This window comes from Lagenorhynchus albirostris, chromosome 13 (genome assembly GCF_949774975.1).
Source record: "Lagenorhynchus albirostris chromosome 13, mLagAlb1.1, whole genome shotgun sequence".
Classification (NCBI taxonomy): Eukaryota; Metazoa; Chordata; class Mammalia; order Artiodactyla; family Delphinidae; genus Lagenorhynchus; species Lagenorhynchus albirostris.
Genome location: NC_083107.1, coordinates 75924861 through 75946634, shown reverse-complemented (window position 1 = coordinate 75946634; position 21774 = coordinate 75924861).

The window sequence follows — 21774 nt, the reverse complement described above, 5'->3', positions numbered from 1 at the left end:
ATGGGGTAGTGGAAAGTCAAAAGAATAAATGGTTATAATTTGATCAAGCTAAAGAGGAGTATATTTATGTGATTGTAGAGTTGGGCATTTATAGTCTTGGGATATCACCGAAAGATGATTTGGAAAATTATTTTGTTTGATTTGTCATGCTTTTCAGATGTCTATAGAAACTTCAGCATTCTGAATTGACAATCTGAAACAGATCACACTGGTAATAGGATATTTGGATGTAGAAAAAGTTGCATTTGTATTCCAGGTATGTCCACCACTTATTAGCTGTATGATTCTGGAGGAAGTAATTCCTCTAAGCCACAGTTTATTCATCTGTAAAATGGGAGTCATAATACTTATTTCACTGGGTTACTTTGAGGTTTAGATTACAGATTTATCTGTAAAACCATGCTCATGGCATACAAGTTTATTTTTCTCTTGGAGCAAGAGTAATTGTGGAAAATATATGGAAAGGAAAATGCTTTTTCAAAGAAGATGATCGTCTCAGTCTAGGATAGGAGCATTTCCTAGGAGCTTACTACTTGTAGGCACAGACCCAAAAATGTTAGATTCTAGGCCCTGCACTAAAGGTCAGGCAATACCAACCAGGATGGCTGGGCTTCCAGGCTGAGATGTACATTCCCTAAAAACATATTGGGATATAAATGTCTAACTGAGCCTCCAGACTTCCTCAGTGCCTTAGTCAGTTCAGGCTGTCTTATAGACTGAATATTTGTGTCCTACTCCCAAAATTTACATGTTAAAATCCTAACCCCCAAAGTGATGGTATTAGGAGTTGGGGCTTTGGGAGATAATTAGGTCATAAGAATGGAGCCCTCATGACTAAATTAGTGCCCTTATAAGAAGAGACACAAGAGCTTGCTCTTTCTCTTTGCTCTCTGCCATGTGAGAAGACAACTAAAAGATGGCCATCTAAAACCAGGAAGTGAGTTCTCACTAGACACTGAATCTGCTGGCACCTTGACCTTAAACTTTTCAGCATCCAAAAAATATGATAAATTAATTTTTGTTGTTTAAGTCACCCAGCCTTCCGTAATTTGTTATAGCAATCTGAACTAAAACCTCATAATCTCATCTAATCCCAGTTACTTCTCAAATGCCCCACCTCCTAACACCATCACACTGGGGGTTAGGGCTTCAACATATGGATGGGGGGAGGAGGAGAGAAACATTCAGTCTGTAGCATTCAGTTTCTAAATGCAGACTCAGACCCACAGGAATGAAGGTCCTTGGGAAACAATGAGGTTGCAGGAAAGCTAGGCCCTTTTCAGATGTCTGCAAAGCTTCCTCAGTGTCTGCCTCTGCTTGTGGAGAAGGCTCTGCTTCCCCACTGAGTAGACTGTTCAAAGCCTCAGTCCATCCGGACTAGCCTCGTCACTTTACCTGCTGCCATCCCCAGCTCTTGGAGCACAGCACAGACTGAGCTTGAGGAGGGGTGGGGTTGAGGGCTGGGAACTACAGATAATAAAGATAGGAATCAGGACCCTGGGTGGGAGCTGAAGTTCAGAGAAGGAGCAGAAGGCACAGACCAAAACCATCAAGATGGGAAAAGAGACTGTGTTTGGGGAACAGGGAAGATGCTAATCTGGCTCAAACCAAGCATGCTCAGGGAGGGTTGGAGGGACACTGGGAGACTTGGGGAATGCAGGAGGTCTCTGGAGATAACATCCCCAGCCCAGAGCTTGCCTCAAGGCCCCACTCTCCCCAGGAGCAGCAGAGAAGTCAGGGAGAAGCCGTCTTTTTTGCACTTCTTGATTTTACAGTGGGAAGCCTGAGAACGAAGCACTAGGAAATTAAGAGAAATGTTCTGCACACTTGTACAGAAGGCACCACTGTTTTGGAATAGACACATCCCGTTATAATAAGTCTGCACAGAGAAACAGATGGAAGGAGATAAGTATCAGGCTCTGGCCTCCAACTCTGTCAGCCAAGAGAGAAGGAAATTTGAGATGTTAGTTACGGAGGCTTCCTCAAATCCAGGCTGGCACCAAGATTTTGTGGTTGAGTTACTTCCCCTTTTATCAGAGACCCTCCATTTCCTAGCATGCAAATATTTTGGAAGAGAAAACCCCTTTAAAGGAAACTATCATTTTATTGAATGGCTCTGCCAGACTTATTTGCATTTAGTGTTCATAAAAACCTTGAGCCAGGGATTATTAGCATCTCTGTTTTTATAAGAAACACTCTCAACACTGAAGGGACTCAGCTTATATCGCACAACTTTATAAGGGCCTGGCTTAGAGTCGCCGAACACCTGGATTCACATTTAGCACTTGTACAATATAACCTTTCAGGCTGGAGGCTCACTCTCTCCAAGTAGAAAAACACAGTAGCAAGAAATGGAGAAAGGATATAAATCTGTAGATAAAGCCTCAAGTTGGACCAGATCATTTCAAAGCCCACGACCATAATCAAGTCTAGTGTAAAGTCAGCAGATGTGGTGAGTGCCAGGGCCCACAGGAGGGGACCTCAGATCCTTCCCCTGTCACTCAGCCTCCTCGGAAGTAGCTTTCGTGTCCTAATAGCGAAATCCATGGTCAAGCTTGATTTTCAACAAAGTAAAAGCTCTGAGGAATGGCTGGACTCCAATTCCTTTATGATGTCTTTGTGCTCTAAATCTCCATGGCCCCTACATATAATTCAACACGTGTCTGTGTGTGTGCATCTGTGTGTGTTGAGAGATGGGAGAGGAATGGGTTCAAATACAGCAAAAATTCTTCCATACAGTGATGATGGACAATGAGACCTGATGGGTCCAACTACATTCTCTAGTACAATATAAAGCTCCACGTTCAGAATATGGCATTGAAAGAACACTGAATTTGGAAGAATGAATGAATAAATGCTGTTAAAGACAAGCATGAAAGAAGACACTTATGAATTCCTAGGACTATCAAGTAGCATGAGGCCCACTGAGTTTGTTGCTCATGCTTACACTGTAATATGAAGAGGTGATGGCTGGAGCTCTATTAGCCATTTTGCATCATGAGGATAAAGGTCACACCTGGGTACTGTTGAGAAATCTTTGGGATGAAGTCTGGCTCCTACAGGATCGTGGTACTATAAGTTCAGCCCTGGACTGCTGTAGACTCTCCTCCCACACGCCACCCACCTTTCAACTAGGTTCAATGCAGGCCCATCCAGTGCTTGCCTTCCATCTGACCCATCACACTAAATCAAAATTATTTGTTGACTTGCCTTGTTAGCCCACCCAGCTGTGCACTCCCAGAAGACTGGGACCTTCAAGGCTAGACACTCCTCAGGTCTAGCAAGATGCCGTCTACCTAATAATGTTTGCTGAACACGTGAGTCAGTGAGTGAATAACTGGTGGAGTTAATGAAAGTTTTGTTATGAGAAAAGTAAGGGGGCAATAACATGAGAGATATTCTAGCTATTAGAATCCTTAGCGAGATATTCTAGCTATTAGAATCCTGTGGGTGCCAACAGCTGCAAAGGACAGAGCAGTTTGGGTGCATTTGGGGCCAAATTCATGTGTTAAGGGGCCTTCTATGTTCCAGCCAGATCCTTCCCCTCCAGCCCTGTGAATACACAGCAGGGATGGATGATGACACTGACTCATTCGGGATGTGAGGTGTAGGGGAGGCCCGTGAGGGGCTGAGGGCTAGCAGTTGATGAGAAGACATCTGCCCCAGCTGTTGCATGTTCCTTCTGCTTCCCACCACTCCTGTCCCGGGGCTGCTCCATCCCAACCTGCATCTTGCCATCTCTGGCCAAGACCGATGGTCTCCTAGGTACCCTCCTTCCTTCTCACCTCTGCAAGTCCTGGGTAAGAGTCTGTTTGTGCCTCCTTTCCATGTGGCCAAGTTCCCGAGGCCTTAGTCAGCCTGCGTGGGTGTTGTTTATTCCCTCATCCATCTCCCAATTCAGGACACAGTCTATTAAGTGAAACACAATGGCGTAGAGGTTGCCACTGTAGACAGTGTGTTTTCTTTCCTTCACACCTCTTTCCCCTTAGCCTCTGGTCTCTTTGGCCTCTTCCTCCAAATTTCTTGCCATAGACCTCTCATCATGTGTTTTTCTTTCCCTGGCCTCTCCCTGAGGGTTCTGAGCTGTGAATACGTCTCTGGTGGAACGACCATTCATCCCTTCCTTTTGTTATGACAGCTGAGGGGCAGGACCCTTCTTTCTCCTTCTGAGCTATGCGGCTCCAGAGACTCCTAAACATTTCTGAGCCTCAGTGTACTAATTCATAAAATGGGATTGCAAAGGCTGCCATTAGAGCAGGCTGATTGTGAGTGACGTAGTGTAAAGAAAGTAGATGGAAAGTTCTTAGTAACTGTACGTCATCCTAAGAAGGTAGTGAAGATATTTTCACTGTTTACAGCTCCAGGAAAGAAGAGGCAGAGAAGGCTGAGGTACACGGAAGCCTGTTCTCTACCACTCACCACTATAGACGCTATTTCCATCCCTTCTCCCTTCTCTCCTTCCGTTCCCTTTCCTGTTTGTCTATTCCTTTCCATTTCTAGCCATCTTACAGGTGTTCTATGAGGTTGGCCACTGCATGCTCTGCATTGGGTGCATTGTACTCTCCTCCTCTCTTCCACGAGCCAGGCTGCCTGCAGTGACAGGTGAGATCCAGACACCAGGAGCAGCCACACACCCACTCCCACTCCCACAGGCACCGCGGTGACCCTGAGGGCTAATGTCCCTCTGGGGTGGAAGCCAATCAGAGGCAGCGGAATGAACTGCTGACCTCAAAATTCTTCTAGCTGCAATGATTTGATCGCTCTATATTTTTTCCTCAACAATTCTTCGATCCTTCTTTTTCTCCCTTCCTTGGGTGGTTCACAGAGGAGTCTCCTGACCTGAATACCCAACAGGATTGAGGAAATGCACAGATGGTCCACCCAGTGGTGCCCCCTGGGCCCCTGTGCTTTGTCCAGTCCGGGCTCCAGCACAGAGTGGACTTGGAAAACTTTTCTGAATGGCAGACTCTGTGACCCATGGACCATCGGGGTAAAGTGATATCAACAGATGACAGAGTTGGGGGTAAGAGGGCAGGGGACAAATCTCTACTGGGAGCCAAGCTGGCTGTCAATCATGCTATTTCTCTTTCCCAGCGTGGCTCTAGCTTTCCAGAATACCCGAGTACTCCCTGTTACCCAGATAGGCCACACGCTTGGGAACATCATCCAGCGTTGCCCTTCAAGGCCGTTCAAATTAGGACAAAGCTTCGTCTACAACATCCCTGTTCTCACTTTTCCACCAATAAAATGGTAAACTCTGACTGAAAATACATCCAGGGTTTTCTGAAGCCAAGTACCAGGGCATCTCTTTTCTGTGGTTCCTGAAATCCAAGTCCTCTGCCATGTCAGACTGAAGAGGGTACAGGTGAGGAAGAAGAGCTCTTGGATAGGGAAGTCCCTGGCTTGTAGTCCCTAAAATTCTAACAGTATGCCTTTATGCTGGACATCTTTTTTCCTGTTTGGCCCATTGCCAATTCCTCAAGGTATTTCCTTCAAATAAATTATGAAAAAAATTCACTTCGCTAATGTTAACAACTAGATATTGAATCCTTAGTGTGTTTGAAAACAAATGTTTTAAACCAAAGCTTTGAATAGATAATGGTTTGTAGACTCACCTTTTCCCCACTTGCCTTTCACAAAAGCATCTTCGATTTCCTATGAAAAGCTGGGAAGGTAAACGTAAACGCATTTATTCAATCTCCCTTTGGCTCACCAGGCCTTGTTTCTAGAAATATCTTTGATGTCCTCTGACTACTCTGCTATCTTTCTATTTCCCTAACCTGACATCATCCCCAAATGTTCCCTCATAGCCATCTCTGTTTACATAATCGTATTTTCAACTTGTCTCTACCAGTATTGTAACTCCTCTTCTGATAGTTTTTCCCGATAGTTCGGGTAAGATGAGGATGATGACGGTGATGGTATAGGGGTGAAGAGAGGGGGGTGTCAGAGAAGAAAATTTGAATTTTGTCCTCTTGAAATTCTGCCTTCATCTTAGGAGCGCCCGTGAACCTGTTCATTCAGCTGACAGGCTCACTCACTACTACATAAATTTACACGACTCATAAGTAAATCTATGAATTGCTATATGTTGGATATTTACGCAGCCTCCAGATTTTTCCTCAAGATCCTGCTTCTCTTCCTCCATTTATCTTTTCAGAAAGTAGAGGCTCCTTACATTCCTGGTCGGAGCAGTTCTGTCTTCTATGCCACTTCTGGAAGTCAACTTTCCTCTCAGATCCTCACCTGTAAGTTGAAGGGTTGTATATCATGGTCTCTGAAGTCCCCTGTATAGACTTGTGAAAGATTAATTGAGATTGTTACAGATTGACTGGGCTGATGTCAGGGGGTGCCAAGGAGAAATGAAGATCTAACAGACCTGTGCTTTAGAGTCATGGATGGTTTGGGGGAAGAAACATTAAAGGACAGAGAAAGAGGGTTAGAATTTTAAGCGAAGCATTGAAATTACTGCTCAAGACGTTGTCCCTCCATTTCTCAATGCTCTTGATTGTGTCCTTGGAATCTAGGGTGGTGTGGCCTGTGTTCACTGATGTAAATTGTACGGTGTGAGTGACTATAGCACCACTACTGGGAGTCATCACATATCTTGACAGCAGCCCTTGTTGATGGTCACGTGACAATTCTATTGGAATTCGGTATCCATGGCTTTTGAGGACCTGACCTCTCTGAAGAGGATAAAGAATTAATCAGTAAGTGGCACGGTACCAGTTTTGCAATGTGGGCAAATGTCCACCTGGATATAGGGGAAAAATACACTCCCCTCTGCTAATAACATCCTGCCCTCATTCAAGCAAGGTTTGGATTGAAGAACTCCAAAGCAAGTCTCTAGATACCCTAAGTCTGCCGTCAGCCTTACCCATTGGTCTGGAATCCTCCCATGTTCATGTTGGATCTGCTGTAGACTCGTGACGAAAGAAGAAAACATTGACCTTTCTATGCTAGGTCGCTAGCTACAGGTGGCTATGGATGGAGTAGGGGCTGCAGTCTGTGTTATTTGGCACGTTTGTATCCTAGGCATAAGCCAACATCTCCACACTATCCCATGACTTTCGGGTGGCATAGAGTCACAGATTTGCTATCTTCTATGAATCTGAAAATTGAAAATATTTACATTTAGATTATGGCAAATATAGGACCATATTTTAATCATCTCTGTACCCCACGGTGACAAGCACAGAACTTTGCAGGAAGCAGGAACTTTGCAGGAAATCATGTGTTAGTTTTGATGAGGAGGATGACAATGATAATGATCATGGTAAAGCTAAATGATACGAAATAGTAAGGTGGGGCTTCCCTGGTGGCACACTGGTTGAGCGTCCTCCTGCCGATGCAGGGGACGCGGGTTCGTGCCCCGGTCCGGGAAGATCCCACGTGCTGCGGAGCGGCTGGGCCCGTGAGCCATGGCCGCTGAGCCTGCGCGTCCGGAGCCTGTGCTCCGCAACGCGAGAGGCCCCAGCAGTGAGAGGCCCGCGTACCGCAAAAAAAATAGTAAGATGTTTTTCAAATGGATTCTATTAATAGAAAGTTATATGACGCTAACTATCTTGCTGTATTTGAACCTTAGAACCATGATAGAGAATAAAACGTTTCAGTGCCAGAGTATGAGCCTTATGGAGAGTGGAGACTGTGTTTATTCACCTCTGCATTTCCAGGCCTTATCACAGGCCCTGCCAAGAAATATAAACTTAATCTTATTGTTGTACGCTTACTTGGTGCACAAAAAATTTATTAAGCGTTCATTGCAAAGCAGCAGGGCTGCCACTTGTATGACCAAAAAGACTGCAACGTACAAGATAAGGGAATGCTATTATTTCACACAATGTGAACAGTGTCCGCTGAGTGGGTGTTTAACCGTGTCTTGGTGTCCTTGAGAAGCAGTAAAGAGTCAAGTTTCTACTCTCTTGCAACCTGCAGTTTTAAAAAGAAAGATAAACAATAAACTCATTAACAAATAAATAAATTATATAAATTCATGTAATGAAAAGTTCTTCAAAAAAAAAAGAAAAGAAAATAGGATGGTGGCATTAACAGCAATGGATGCTGAGGGAGGGGCTATTTAGCTACGAGAGTCTGGAAAGGTCTATCTTGAGGAGGGAAACTTAGAGTTGAGACCCAAATGATTAGACAGAGGCAAGCCTACATTAGCTAGTTTCATTCTTACATCACCCCTGTTAGGTAGAAATTAGTCCCGTTTTATATGGGAAGAGATCAAAATCCAGAGAGAAATTTATCTAAGGTCACACAGCTAGTAAGTGGCCCAACAAGTATTTGTTCCAGATAGTTTCAAGTCCAAAATCTTTGTGTATACACATATGACACTGTCTCCTGTAGAGAAGAAAGTGAATGAAACAAGAATCTTATGCATCTATAGTCAGTTTCATAAACATATTTCTAGATGCAGGTACCAGCTACATACTGGGTACTTGGATACAGTTTTGTGAGATGTCTATGATGAAATTCTTAACAATATTGATGCATGTCCCCAAATTGTCTTAGGCAATAAGCCCAAATAAAGGGACGATTTTAAGAATAATGCACAGTCCCAGAGTGCACTCTGCCACCAGGAATCTACAGGACCTCGGGTAACATCACCTTTTCTATTTGAACTTCAGTTTCTGTATCTAAAGGTAAATATGATAATTACCCAGCTTACTTCTGGACAATTGTAAGACTCTAAAGTGATAACAAATGTGATAGTGTTTTGAAAAAATGTAAATATAAGTAATTTTGACTGTATTATTTTGGCAATCATTAAGGAAATATAAAATATCAGACTTCATATTCTTTTTCTTACCAAAGCCAAGATTTTATGGGGTAGAAGTTGAAAAATGTCAGAAACATATCAACATAGTTAGGTCTACTTTCCAAAACTATGCCGTCCAAGTAACTTTTCAATTTAATTATCATTCATGCCCGAAAAACACTTGCCTTAATTATCCAAGTTGTTATTTGCTTGTAAGCAGCTGAATTCCTTCCATAAATTTCCCATTTATTGTCCTAGTATAGATCTGTTATGAGTCTTGACTTGGAGATAAGTATCTTATCTCCATTAAGGTATTTGCCCTAGAAGAGAGTTTTGTATTGGATCTGTTGCTGAGACCTTGGTACTTCCTTTTCATATGCTTCTCCCCCAGAACTTCCTGCTGTAAAACCCACTCCACTTTTTCATGCTCCTTAGTAAATATTATTAATGATACAAATCACAACAACCCTATTCTTCCATGTTCATAATACTTTTGCAGCATAAGTACTGCCTTCCCACATAGCTTTTTCATTAATCTTTGCCACAAATTGATGGTGTTGGATTTAATCCTCATTTTAAAGATAATGAAAAGCAGCTCAGAGAGGTTAAGATGTGGTTAGGGTAGCACAGCCAAGATGAGTGGCGCATGGCCTCAGACCCAAGGCTCTCCTATTGTCTGAGCCCTGCATCCTGCCCCTGCACACGCCAATGTTGAAAGAGCTTGGCCCTCGCTGGATTTTAAACAGGCATTATTACATTAATATCTTTAAGTATCTTAATTAGGTCTTACAGGAAGGAAAAGAATTATTTGGTCACCAAAACAGCCCAAGGATTCCAACTTGAAAGAGTGAGTCTGTTTCAGATCACCAGATAGGGTGGTGGCTCTGTTTGGCCAGAAAACTTCAACATAAACGATGAGCCATGTGTAGCAGGGGATGCTCGCCTGAAGCCCCTGGCCTGGGAGGAAATGGGACTGTATGTGGTATGTGGACCCAACACCTACAGCAAACACTCCCACGGCCACCAGTGTTGGATTCAATTAAACATTAAATTCATCATCTTTAGGAAGGAAGGAGAACAGCAAACAGTTGCTCTCTCATGGCTAAACACCCCTTGGATTTGCTGGTCTTTGATTTATTGGAAGAAACCTGCTGGGAAGAACATACTGTGTAGCTGATTAATGTCAGCTTCTGTCATCAGTTTCCACTTAGATTCTTGGCCAGCCCTGACATCTCCTCCCTGAAGGATCCAGAAGAATTTGAGGGCTGATCCAAGAGCTTTACTGGCATGGGATTTGCAGAATGTGGTGTTTGCAAAATAAGGAAGATGAATGGAAGTGGAATCCCATGTTCTCCTCTGGACTTGTTTCTTTAATTCATTTCTCCAGAGGCCCCGCTCCATGCCAGGACCACACCAGCAAGGGGACCAGGGAAAGTGTGTTCCCAGGCTCCAGTACAGATGTCTTGCATTTCCTGTACTGCTTTATGTACTGCCTCCTCAGAGCTTGTCAAACTGGGAAAGGGTCCGAGGAGGAATGCAGCGCACATTCACCATTGGAACCTCACTGGGACACTAGGACAAAGCCCGTGGATGCGTGGGCACATGAGGATCAGGTCCCGCCATCTGCCCAGCCAAGGCCAGGTCAGGCACACACGTGACTTAGGTTTCACAGGGTCCTAGAGCACAGTTTTTTTGTTTTTTTGTTTTCTCAATGATAAACCGTGATTCGATGGCATTAAAGCAAGCAGAATTTTCTGTATTTTTTTTTTTTTTTGGAGGAAAAGCCCACTGTTTGAATTCTTATAAATAAGCCTACCCTATTTATAAGAGAGTTTAGGGCTACTCTAAACCCTCTCCTTTCTGAACTCATTCCTGTATGCAGAAAAAAAAAAAGAGAGAGAGAGAGAGAAAGGAAAGATTCCGACTGAGAAATAAAAATCTGTTCTGGTTATCTATTCGTGTTTAAGAAATCATCACAAAACCTAGTAGCATAAAATAACAACACTCATTTTATTATATCTCACAGTTTTCAAAGGTCAGGAATCTGGGGAGAGATGGGCTAGACAGTTCTGGCGGGGAAAGTTACAGACAGGAGCTGGGAAACAGGGCATGAACCAAAGCCAGTGGGGGCTTGTTGGAGCATCTCTGTTTCTGCCTCTGTCTCTGTGTCTCTGTCTCTGTCTCCCTCTCCCTTTCTCTCTCTGTTCCTTACTCCTTTCTTCCCTCCCTCTCTTTCTCCATATAATCTCAGGACCTTTCAATGTGATCTCTCCACCTCGGCTAATCTTGGCTTCCTTAGAGCACAGCAGCTCCTGTAAAGTCAAAGTGCTTACATGGTGACCGAGGGCTTCAAGAGTAAGTAGTGAGTCCAATCGTGCTTTTTGTAAGCTGATATTTGAAGATGCACGAAGGATTTTTAAGATTTTGAAAAGCTTAGGGTTACTTCCTTATCTTTTTACTGGTCAGTCATAAAGATCATATAAAAGATGGGATCAAATTACTTCCATGCTCTTCATCACATCTATTTGTCTAGAATTCTGTGGGGCACTATTGCTAAGGGTCTCATCCTTAAAAGTAAGACAATAATAATAACGTTGTTGATGCTTACTGAAGTGTCAGGAGTTCTTCTATATACTTTTCATGCATTGAATAATTTAATTATTGCAAATATGCTAGAGGTAGGTACTATTTTTTCCCCTGTACAGATGAGAAAGTAAAGGTATGGAAGGGTTGAGCAACGTGCCGAAAGGCATACGGTTGGTAGGTGGCAGAGCCAGGATTTGTGCCAGGCAGTCTGATTCAAGAGGTCACCCTCTTAAGCTTTATACTAACCTGCCTCCCCCAAAGAGAGCACAGTCCAGCGGCTTCCCACTGAAGCCACAGAGAATTTTCTGTGCATTTGTTCTCTGCATGTGTAAGGGACAAGACCCTGAGACAAGCATCTGTCAGTCTTCCTGCCGAAGCAGCACGTGGCAGATCTCAATGAGGACCACAGGTAAAGGCTAGGAGTGAGCTCGGTGTTAGGAAAAGCTTCCTGTTGGAGGAAGGAGCCTAAATGGGGTCTTCGAACAGACAGAAGTTAGATCACTGGAAAGATGGAGTTGACATTCTCGATGGTAGGAGGAATTTGCTTTGCCTCACAGCTAATAATATTGCCAGTTCCAGCCCTAAAAGAAGAGGTTCCTCTCTTAGCGTGATTGCATTGGTTTTCTTTGGGTGCTGACCATTAGGTGATCACCATGGGGGAGAATAAAAGACAGAGCTTCTCCTTAGGGAGCCAGACGCCTTACAGATGAGTCAGGGAGGAGGGGGGATCTGGCACTCCGGGGAACACAGGTTTTTCTCATCCCAAGAGTCCCCTGAGGCCCTGTAGAACTCCCTAGAACCTGCGAGATCCGGGGAAGAGTGGTCATGGCAGCAGGGAAAAAAAAAAAAAAGACAAGGCAAGAGAGTTAGCTGCCATGCCACTAATCCTCTGTCCTCATCCACAGAAGACCCTCTTTGCCCAATTTAGAGCCCAGTTCCGGTTTGGAGACGAGAGTGCGGACAGGGATTGTAATAACAGAGGCAGGATGCAAAAGGATCCCCACTATCGCAGATCCACAGCTTACTCCAGCTGCCTTGAGGTGTTCCGTAAACTCCTGGGGGTGGGGATGTGCCCGCCTTAATCACCAATGAGCCCTCAGCAAGCGACGTGAAATCCATGGTCGGTAAATATTTGCTAAATAAGCAAATGAGTGAATGAATTGATGAACAGAATACGTGAATTTGTATTGGTGCTTTTGGAAACCAACGATAGGATTCCTGAGCACTGAGAATGGAATGAGGTGGTCCTTCCCACCTACCTAAAAGGCAGAGAGTCTGAGGTAAGAAAGAGTCCTGTGTCCAGAGAACTGGCTTTTTCCTGGTTGGTAAAATTCATACTTCCCTGAAGAGGCATTGAATAAGTTGCGTTGGGACATTTAAAAGACCAACCAATGTAAAATTTAATACGCTTAGTTCTTCAACTTCTTTTCTCAGCTACACAGACCTCATGTGAATCTATCTTGTGGTAAGCTGAACCTGAGAATTATCACAGGCATGCAGCTACAGATGCTTATATTTGAAGCATTCTTACCTGTCACCAAGATCAACTGAATGTGATGTTATCTTTGCCAGCAGGTGGCTTAATTTGAATGACCCAATAAACAGAAAGCTCATTCTCCTTGTGACAAACTGCTGTCTTGTTATATCATAGTATTTACTGCAAGAAAGAATTTCCCCCAAATGAGGTGAGCTGCAATCTCCTGTTGAGAAAGTTAAAGCAAACTTTGACCACCTTGAATAACTATTCAAAGTGCACTAAGATCCTGGATGAGAAACTAATTTGCTCCAACCATCTGTAAGTAATATATATTTTGGTGAGTTAGGGAAATTAGAAAGTTTGAATGTGTCTGGATGTCAGATTTACTGAAAGTTTAGCAAAATGAAAAAAGGGAAATAATTACCAGGAAAAACAAAACAAAACATTTCCAAAACAGAATATATAGTATACACAGCAGAATCTTGTTTTTATGAATATAATATAGTTAATGTAATATTAAATAATAATAATAAATACATATACTTAATAAATATGCCGTATGTATGTAACAATAAAATATATCAGGGTCTCTACATATAAAATGTATACATATAATGTTATACACGTTACAAATTTATTATTGTTGATGGTAGAGCTCTCTAGGGTGATAGAAATGTAATGATTCTATTTGTTTATTTTATCTACCTCACTGACTGGGGAGCCTACCCATCTGTATACACCTTCATGCCCCAGGATGCAGTCAGGTCTCCTTACGCTTTTATTGTACCAGCCATAGCATTATGCCATGGTCCACTCTATACCCCCAGGCAGAAGACTCCTTCCTTGTTTTTTCTACCGTCCCATTCAAGGCCCATGAAGCCTTCCTAGATCCTCCCTGTTAACCCCTGCACTGTTCCTGGGTCTCTTTGTCAAGCTTCTTCCCGCCCACATTTCACTCTGCCTAACAGGTTGCTTTCAGAGCCCTGGTATGGCTGGGAGAAAACGGTGTGAATCAGGATAGCCAGGTTGAAAGTCAAAACTGTGCTTCCACTTAACAGTGGGATTTTAGGGAAGCTGTATAATCTCTACAGACTCCACAAATTCCAAATAATGATAATGATACCAATTTGACCCAATTTATGAAGCCGTTGCAAGAAAATGGACGCACAAAATGTTTTGAGATGCTAATGTATCATGTGCGCATATGTGAGAGATGATCACTGCAAAATGTTGACTGACAGCTGAAAGTGTATTCAGACTTACCTGGGTGACCTTGAACAAGTCACTCTGCCTCTGCACCTCAGTTTCTGACTTAGAACCCAGGTTCTTAGCCTGGGATCCTCAGAGGGGCTTCAGAAGAGCCCAGATGTCCCTGGCGTTGTATGCGGAATTTTGCCTGTTCATGCATTTTTATGGGTTGAGCCTTCATCGTTTTCATCAGATTCTTAAACAAATCTGAGCCCCAAAGGAAAGCCGAGAAACCCGGGCCAAACGCTAATGAAGATTTTTATCTGGGCCTGACAGCTTGTCTCTCTAAGAACTTTAGTCCAACATGTTCTTGTAAAAGGTACAGAAGTACATTTTGCAAGACCAGAGAGGGACCATCACAGATGAGGACACTGCATCCTGGAAGGGTGAGGTTAGGTGCCAGATGTGAGGAGCTGGCAGACGACTGACTCTGGAAGCCTACCAGGGACCCAGTGAGATGGGTAATCACGGAGTCACAGATGATTTCCTCCTTAGATTTTAAAATCAGGGTGGGGTGGTCAATAGGAAATCCTGAGAAACAGCCTGCCTTGTAAGTAGAAGGCGTTTAGCTTTTAGGAAATCTTGACTTGGATCGTAATTTCGTAATTTTCTACTGTCTAGAAGTCAAGGACTCAGAGACACATAAACTTTTGAAGAGTCTCCACACTAATGAAGAGACAACCTTGCCATCAACTGACGACAAAACCGGTGAGAACTTAGAGGACCCAGAGTCAGATTTGGCTGGATATTCTATTGGGTACTTAAGTGTTGAACTGCATGGGTTGAATGAAGGCCCACCGATGCCTTTGGAATATCATCAAGGCATGTAGTATCCATGAAAGCAGGCTCCCTGCTGAGTAGTTTGCCTACATGATCTTATTTAATTCTTACAACGTTCTTGCAAAGTAGGTTATAATCCCTACTTAAAGTTGGGGAATCGGTGGCTCAGAGATGTAGAGAATCCACTTTTGGTTACAAAGAGATAGAAACGTTTCCAAGTGGCTTCACTTCTACAGGTCTGGTACCTCCGTGTCCTCTTTTCTTGTCCATCCCAGCTCATCCCCTGCTGCTCAGCAAGAATGCCCAGGACTTCCTTCCAGGTGCAGTCCACACTTGCTACAATCTGACTGCAGCCCACATGTGTACCCCCTCACCTGTTCCTCTCCACCTCATAAAGAGGGCTACACTTGCCTGGACTAATCGTCGTTTGCCCCTGCCAGTCTCTTCGCCCAACACAGCTCCATCCCCACTCTCTGCCACCTCCAACTTGTCAAAGGACCAGCTTCAAGCACTCCTATTACAAAGGGTGTCAGAGCCCTGCAGAGAGCCTCAGCAAGCAGCCCTCCCTCCCCAGGCCCTCCTGAGATGACAGGGAGGGACAGCCCAGGGCTGCAGACCCCTGTCCCCGTGCTGCCTCGGGGACACACTGGGTGTGCAGGCTGAGGCAGCTCAGGGGCCTCCAACAGAAGTTCACTGAACCACAAGGGAACCGTGAGCCGCAGCAAAGGTGTCCAAATCTGTGGCAGAGATAAGAAGGGAACCAAGAGGTGCTGGGGTGCTGACCCCCAGGGCGGGGCTCTGTCCACTTCCCTGGAAGCCTCTGACCAACACAGAGGAAGTGAAAACAAAGGGCAGAAGCATGCATCCTTACTTGGGGCAGATTCTAGGGACTCAATCAGTTTCTGTTGTTAATTACCTATCTTGCTCACTGGCACTGGGAGAACATTCTGTCCAGGTTTTACTCAAATTGCTGTTAAAAGCATGTGGAATGCCTTAAATGCTCTTTAAGTCCTAGGGTAGAGGTGATGCTAGGCACAGCCAGAACTGGAGCGGGGCCTCCCGGCTCTCTCCAGAGACTGTCTTGAAGCAGCCAAGCAGGCAGCAGGGAGGCTCTCAACGGGCATGGCTGAGAAGGGTTCCGGGCTCTCTAGCAATCCTACACTTTAACCCTTTGTTCTGCTGCTTGGAAGTGGGCTTCAATTTCCCTAGATCTCCAAACTGGGCTACAGAATTGAGTTAGACATATTGTAAATCCTGCAACATTCTTCTAACCCAGAATGGAGACTCTGAGAAATGAGTTCGTTCTTTTGGCATCAACCTCCCAATGGCAAATTTTCTCATTAAGCCAGAGAATGGACAATTTTAAAGAGATTATTTCCCCTAAAGGTACTAATCTGCAATTTGATATTATAATATCATTTCTTGAAGCCAGTGGTTAGAACAGCTGCACAGAGAAGTTATTAATTTCCTTCAGTGGGCTGTGATCAGGAACTCACTGGCCAGAATGTCATTATTTTTTAAGACATACATTATGCATAGAGGTATTGCCTAGAAACTCAAGTGCATTGTAAGTGGTAGTGCTTAACTACGGACCATGTTGAAGAGGAGTGATTTAGTGAAGTGAGATTTTATTGTGTTGCAGAAACACATGGAAATTGATCAGAGGTGAGTCTGAGACACATATAGTAAAACGCATATTGCATCTTAGGTCAAGTATTAGTGTGGTCACTTCCTCAGCTGACTCTGCTCTATTAAAACTGGAAAATAATAGATATGAGCATTAGGGTCACTTTGAGAGTCTACAGCCTACTAATTACATCAAGAAAAGAAGCTTCCTGGTTTTTCTTTCCACGAGGCAAAGTATCTTAACCTTGGCACTCCTTTTTTTTCATTAATCAAAGTTTTAATTCATCTCCTTGATAGACATCAAAAGACATAAATTACTCTGTTAGAATTATATAATACAACTAATATGAAGTGGGTAGCTTTATTTTAAACATATAAAATTATTTAATATATTTCTTTTTTATTTTATTTATTTATTTTTTTGCGGTACGCAGGCCGCTCACTGTTGTGGCCTTTCCCGTTGCGGAGCACAGGCTCCGGACGCACAGGCTCAGCGGACATGGCTCACGGGCCCAGCCGCTCCGCGGCATGTGGGATCTTCCAGGACCGTGTCCCCTGCATCGGCAGGCGGACTCTCAACCACTGCGCCACCAGGGAAGCCCTGATATATTTCTTTTTTAAACCTCTCTTTCTTATTGAAGTATAGCTGATTTACAATGTTGTGTTAGTTTCAAGTGTACAGCAAAGTTATTCAGTTATTCATAAACATATTCATTTTCAGCTTCTTTCTATTATAGGTTATTAAAAGATATTGAATATAGTTCCCTGTACATTACAGTAAGTCCTTGTTGTTTATGTGTTTTGTATACATTGGTGTATATCCGTTAATCCCAAACTCCTAATTTAACCGCCTGCCCCCGCTTTGCCCTTTGGTAACCATAAATTTGTTTTCTTTTTTTAAACATCTTTATTAGAGTATAATTGCTTTACAATGGTGTGTTAGTTTCTGCTTTATAACAAAGTGAGTTATACATATACATATCTCCCCATATCTCTTCCCTCTTGCATCTCCCTCCCTCCCTATCCCACCCCTCCAGGCGGTCACAAAGCACTGAGCTAATCTCCCTGTGCTATGCGGCTGCTTCCCACTAGCTATCTACCTTACGTTTGGTAGTGTATATATATCCATGCCACTCTCTCACTTTGTCCCAGCTTACCCTTCCCCCTCCCCATATCCTCAAGTCCATTCTCTAGTAGGTCTACATCTGTATTCCTTTCTTGCCCCTAGGTTTTTCTGACCATTCTTTTTTTAGATTCCATATATATGTGTTAGTGTATGGTATTTGTCTTTCTCTTTCTGACTTACTTCACTCTGTATGGCAGTCTCTAGGTCCATCCACCTCACGACAACATAACTTTGTTTTCTATGTCTGAGCCTATTTCTGTTTTGTAAATAAGTTCATTTGTACCCTTTTTTAAAATTCCACATATAAGTGATATCATATGATATTTGTCTTTCTCTGTCTGACTTACTTCCCTTAGTATGATCATCTCTATGTCCATCCATGTTGCTGCAAATGGCTTTATTTCATTCTTTTTTATGGCTGAGTAATATTCCATTGTATATATGTACCATATCTTCTTTACCCATTCACCTGTTGATGGACACTTAGGTTGCTTCCATGTCTTGGCTATTGTAAATAGCGCTGCTATGGACATTGGGGTGCATGTATCCCTGGTGCTGTTGATATTTGGATCCAGATAATTCTTTGTTGTGGAGATTGTCCATTGTGAGATGTGTGGCAGCATCCCTGACTTTATCCACCAGATGACAGTAGCACACTTCAGTTTGTGCCAAATAAAAATGTCTTCAGAACTTTCTGGCCAAATATTCCCTGAGGGTTAGTGGGTAGGAAAAAATGGTCCCTAGTTGAGAACTGTTGCAGGAAGGGAGAGCTGTACCTGTTTAACTGAAGGTCCTTCTGGGATCAGGAGATAGACCTCATGACCTCCCACCTGTGTTCCAGCTCTAACATCCCAAAGTTAGTCTAAAGTAAATGTATTTCATTGTTTATTCATTTTAGTTCCAAGCTAGTTTCCAAATGAAATATTGCTGCATGTCTTTCCTTTTTGCAATTTACAATGAGTAATGATCAATTTTTAAAATTTCTTGTAACTTATGCAAACCAGAAAATGTACTAAGTTTCATTCCTACAGGGTGACTATTTAGCTTCAATAAGATAATGTTTAAAAAATCTGCCTAAAAGTGTGTTGTGAAGCAATAGATACCAGTCACAATTACCTCTGATGTAACTATAAATTAACTGTTTTAGCCATTTTCCCTGGATATGCTCACCATGATATTCAACTTTTCCATCTCTTCCAGCTCCACCCTGGCTTCACTAAACCTAAAAGGTTATGTTCAGATGAAAACTATTCTCCCAACAGAGACGCTAGGTCTTTGCTCAACAGAACCCTAATCATAATTCTGTATTGCTTCCCACTCAGCTCGTTATGAGTAGACTGAATATGAGTTTCAGATTTAGACACACCTGATTTCTAATGATGCCTCCATCATTCACAAGTTGTGTATCCTCCAGCAAGACACTTAGCCTTCCTGGGTCTGCTTTGTGTTGAGTGACGGTGCTTAGTAGACTAAGGCCAAAGCCTTCCCTGTATGAGAATGTCCAAAAGGTTATTCACTTTTAGAGTTCATGACCACCTGGCTTAGTATCTGTCCAGATTCTAAAGGAACACCTGGAGAGGATTTTTAGATGCCTTCGTTGATAATAAAGCATTGGGAAGCATTGAGCCCTCCCAGTAGGTGAGACTAGGTGTTAACTCACAAACTTGAACTTAGGTAATAACACACATGTCACATTCGGACCAAAACTCCAGGAATTCTAATATGAGCTTTGAGATTCTGCTTGTTGTCATTCTTCTAGGAACGCCTAGCCAGAGAGTTAGAGGAGCTAGAACTTGTCTGTTCGGGATGCTCCTCCTTACTTAACTTAGGTTCTGCTCATCTGCCTTCTATGTGACTTTATTATTTCCTTTTTACTCTTTGCAAAAAATCTCGTTTTTACTCATGGAGTTAAACCCATTCTTTTTCCCTGAGAACTGTCTTTATTGATTGATCTCCATAGCAATTTGCTTCCTTCAAACAATTCTACACGAGGTCACTGTTACCTTTTTTGGATTAGCCTCAGAATGGCCTCTTTTTATTTGCTAGTTCTGCAACTTGCAAATTTGACTACTTTGCTCTACAACTGGGTTCTCTCTCTCTCTCTCTCTCTCTCTCTCTCTCTCTCTCTCTCTCTCTCCTTCCATTCCTCGCTTTTCTTCTGTCTCTTTTTAATTTGGTAAACAATTTTAAGATACAGAAAACTATATAAAAGTCATCCATGAACTCAGGACTTGGAGTCAATCAGTGTTAACCTTATATCATGTTTGCTCTTCTTTTTAATAAGAAAAAAAATCACTGAGTAACATTAAAACTTAAATTTATATCTTTCTAACAAAACCTAAAACTAATATCTTATTCTCCTCCAAAATAAGACAAGAACTTTAGGAAGCTTTAATTTCCCTCTCACTATCCTTCTCTAGCCCTCTGTGTTTTTTACTGTCTTGTAATTATTGATATATCACACTATGCTGTTAACGTCCCCAAATACTTCTGATATTTGTGGTTGATAAGATTTTGACATATTGCCATATTTTTATCCTCATCTTTTCTGGTATGACTTCTTATTTCAGACCATTCTTTCCTTCTGGGTTTATTTTTCTTCTTGCTTTAAGTACATGATTTAGTATTTCTTTCAGAGAAAATCTCTGAGTAGTAAACTTGGTCTTTATTTCATAGTTTCCTTTTTAACCATTTAATTCCTTCCCACTTTCGTGTGGGTAAGATCACATTTTCCATAGTATTTTTCTGTGAGCCCCAAAGTTAAAAGAGTGTTCTCTGCAGATCCGTGATAACTAACTATCCCTGTGCCTCTCTCCCTCTGTATCATCTTAAGGATTTATGGCCTGGTTGGAATTAGACCTCCTTTGATTCCAATAACATTTTAGGCAACATGCTTAAAATGGAACAAAGTCACGTTACATTACAGAAAGAATCCTACTAAGTGGAGATGTATCTCAGCAAGATTCCCAGACCCCTCTTGCGTCCCTGCCCCGAAAGGGCTGGAACAGAACATTCTGCTTCCCCGGCAGCCTCCACCACCCTCCTCACTCTCTCCTGTTATTGCTTTGCTTCGAGACTACTCCCTGTCCCAAGGGAGGCTGATCATTTGAGTTAGTTTGTCTCTTTCTTCTGCTGTCCTTGGAAAGCCTCTTCCCTCTGCTAGCAGTTTCAGGGATCAATTGTTCTTTGGCAGAGAAGGAGACTCGATGACAATGAAGAGTTTCCATTTCTTCTTCCTGCAGCTGCTGACCCGAGAGAGCAAGCCAGACGATGCACCTCCTCGCAGGAGAGGAAGCAGCGTGAGCCCCAGAGGTTAAATGGATTAACTCCTTCCATCACCTGAGCAAAAGAAGACAGAGGCCAGGGATGCCTTCTTCCAAGCAGGCCCATCTGATGAAAGCAGGGTTTCCTCGCATGTACAGATACTATGCAGCACAATTCTCTGTGTCTGGTTACAAATATGGAAACGTTAACCCCTTTAGTGATAGACCAAACGTTCTGTACATTTCTGGGCAAGAGCTGATGACATACAGAAGAAAGTATATCTTTTAGTTTAAAAGACAATAAAGTTAAAAGAAAGAGAATACACGCTCTTTATTGATTTTATGGCCAATATTTTTCTTCTATTTAAGCAGAAATGGAAGAGTTTTGCAACATATCTTTTTTTCCAGGTATTTTGTTGTTTTTTCTTTCCTTCAAACAGTAACCTTAGTACCAGCTGAATGAAAACCAAATATTTTTCCTGGTTCCCAAGTACTTCATCTGCCTCTCTTCTTCTCACTGTGTCTTTTCCAGAACATTCTGGGTGGAAGGTATGGAGAGTATGCAATCCAGTGGACTGCCAACTAAGTGCTGAGGTACAAGCAATTAGATGGGCCTACAGCAGCTCTCTCTGGAATGTCTTCCTCCCTTAGGGCGAAGGTGCTTAAGACTAAACTTGAAACTGAAAAGAAAAGGAACTCCTAACATAAATATCACTTCTCAGTTACAATTCATTTTTCTTTCCCTACTTCTTTCTCATAAACACATGCATATTCACTTAAATCAGCCTTATGTTCCAGAAGTGAAGACATCCTTAGGAAAGTTTGAAAATTCAACATCCAGTGACCTCTGCCCTGATTGCTGTGTAACTGCTGGTGAGTCACTGTTCTTTAAAAATGGGGGTGA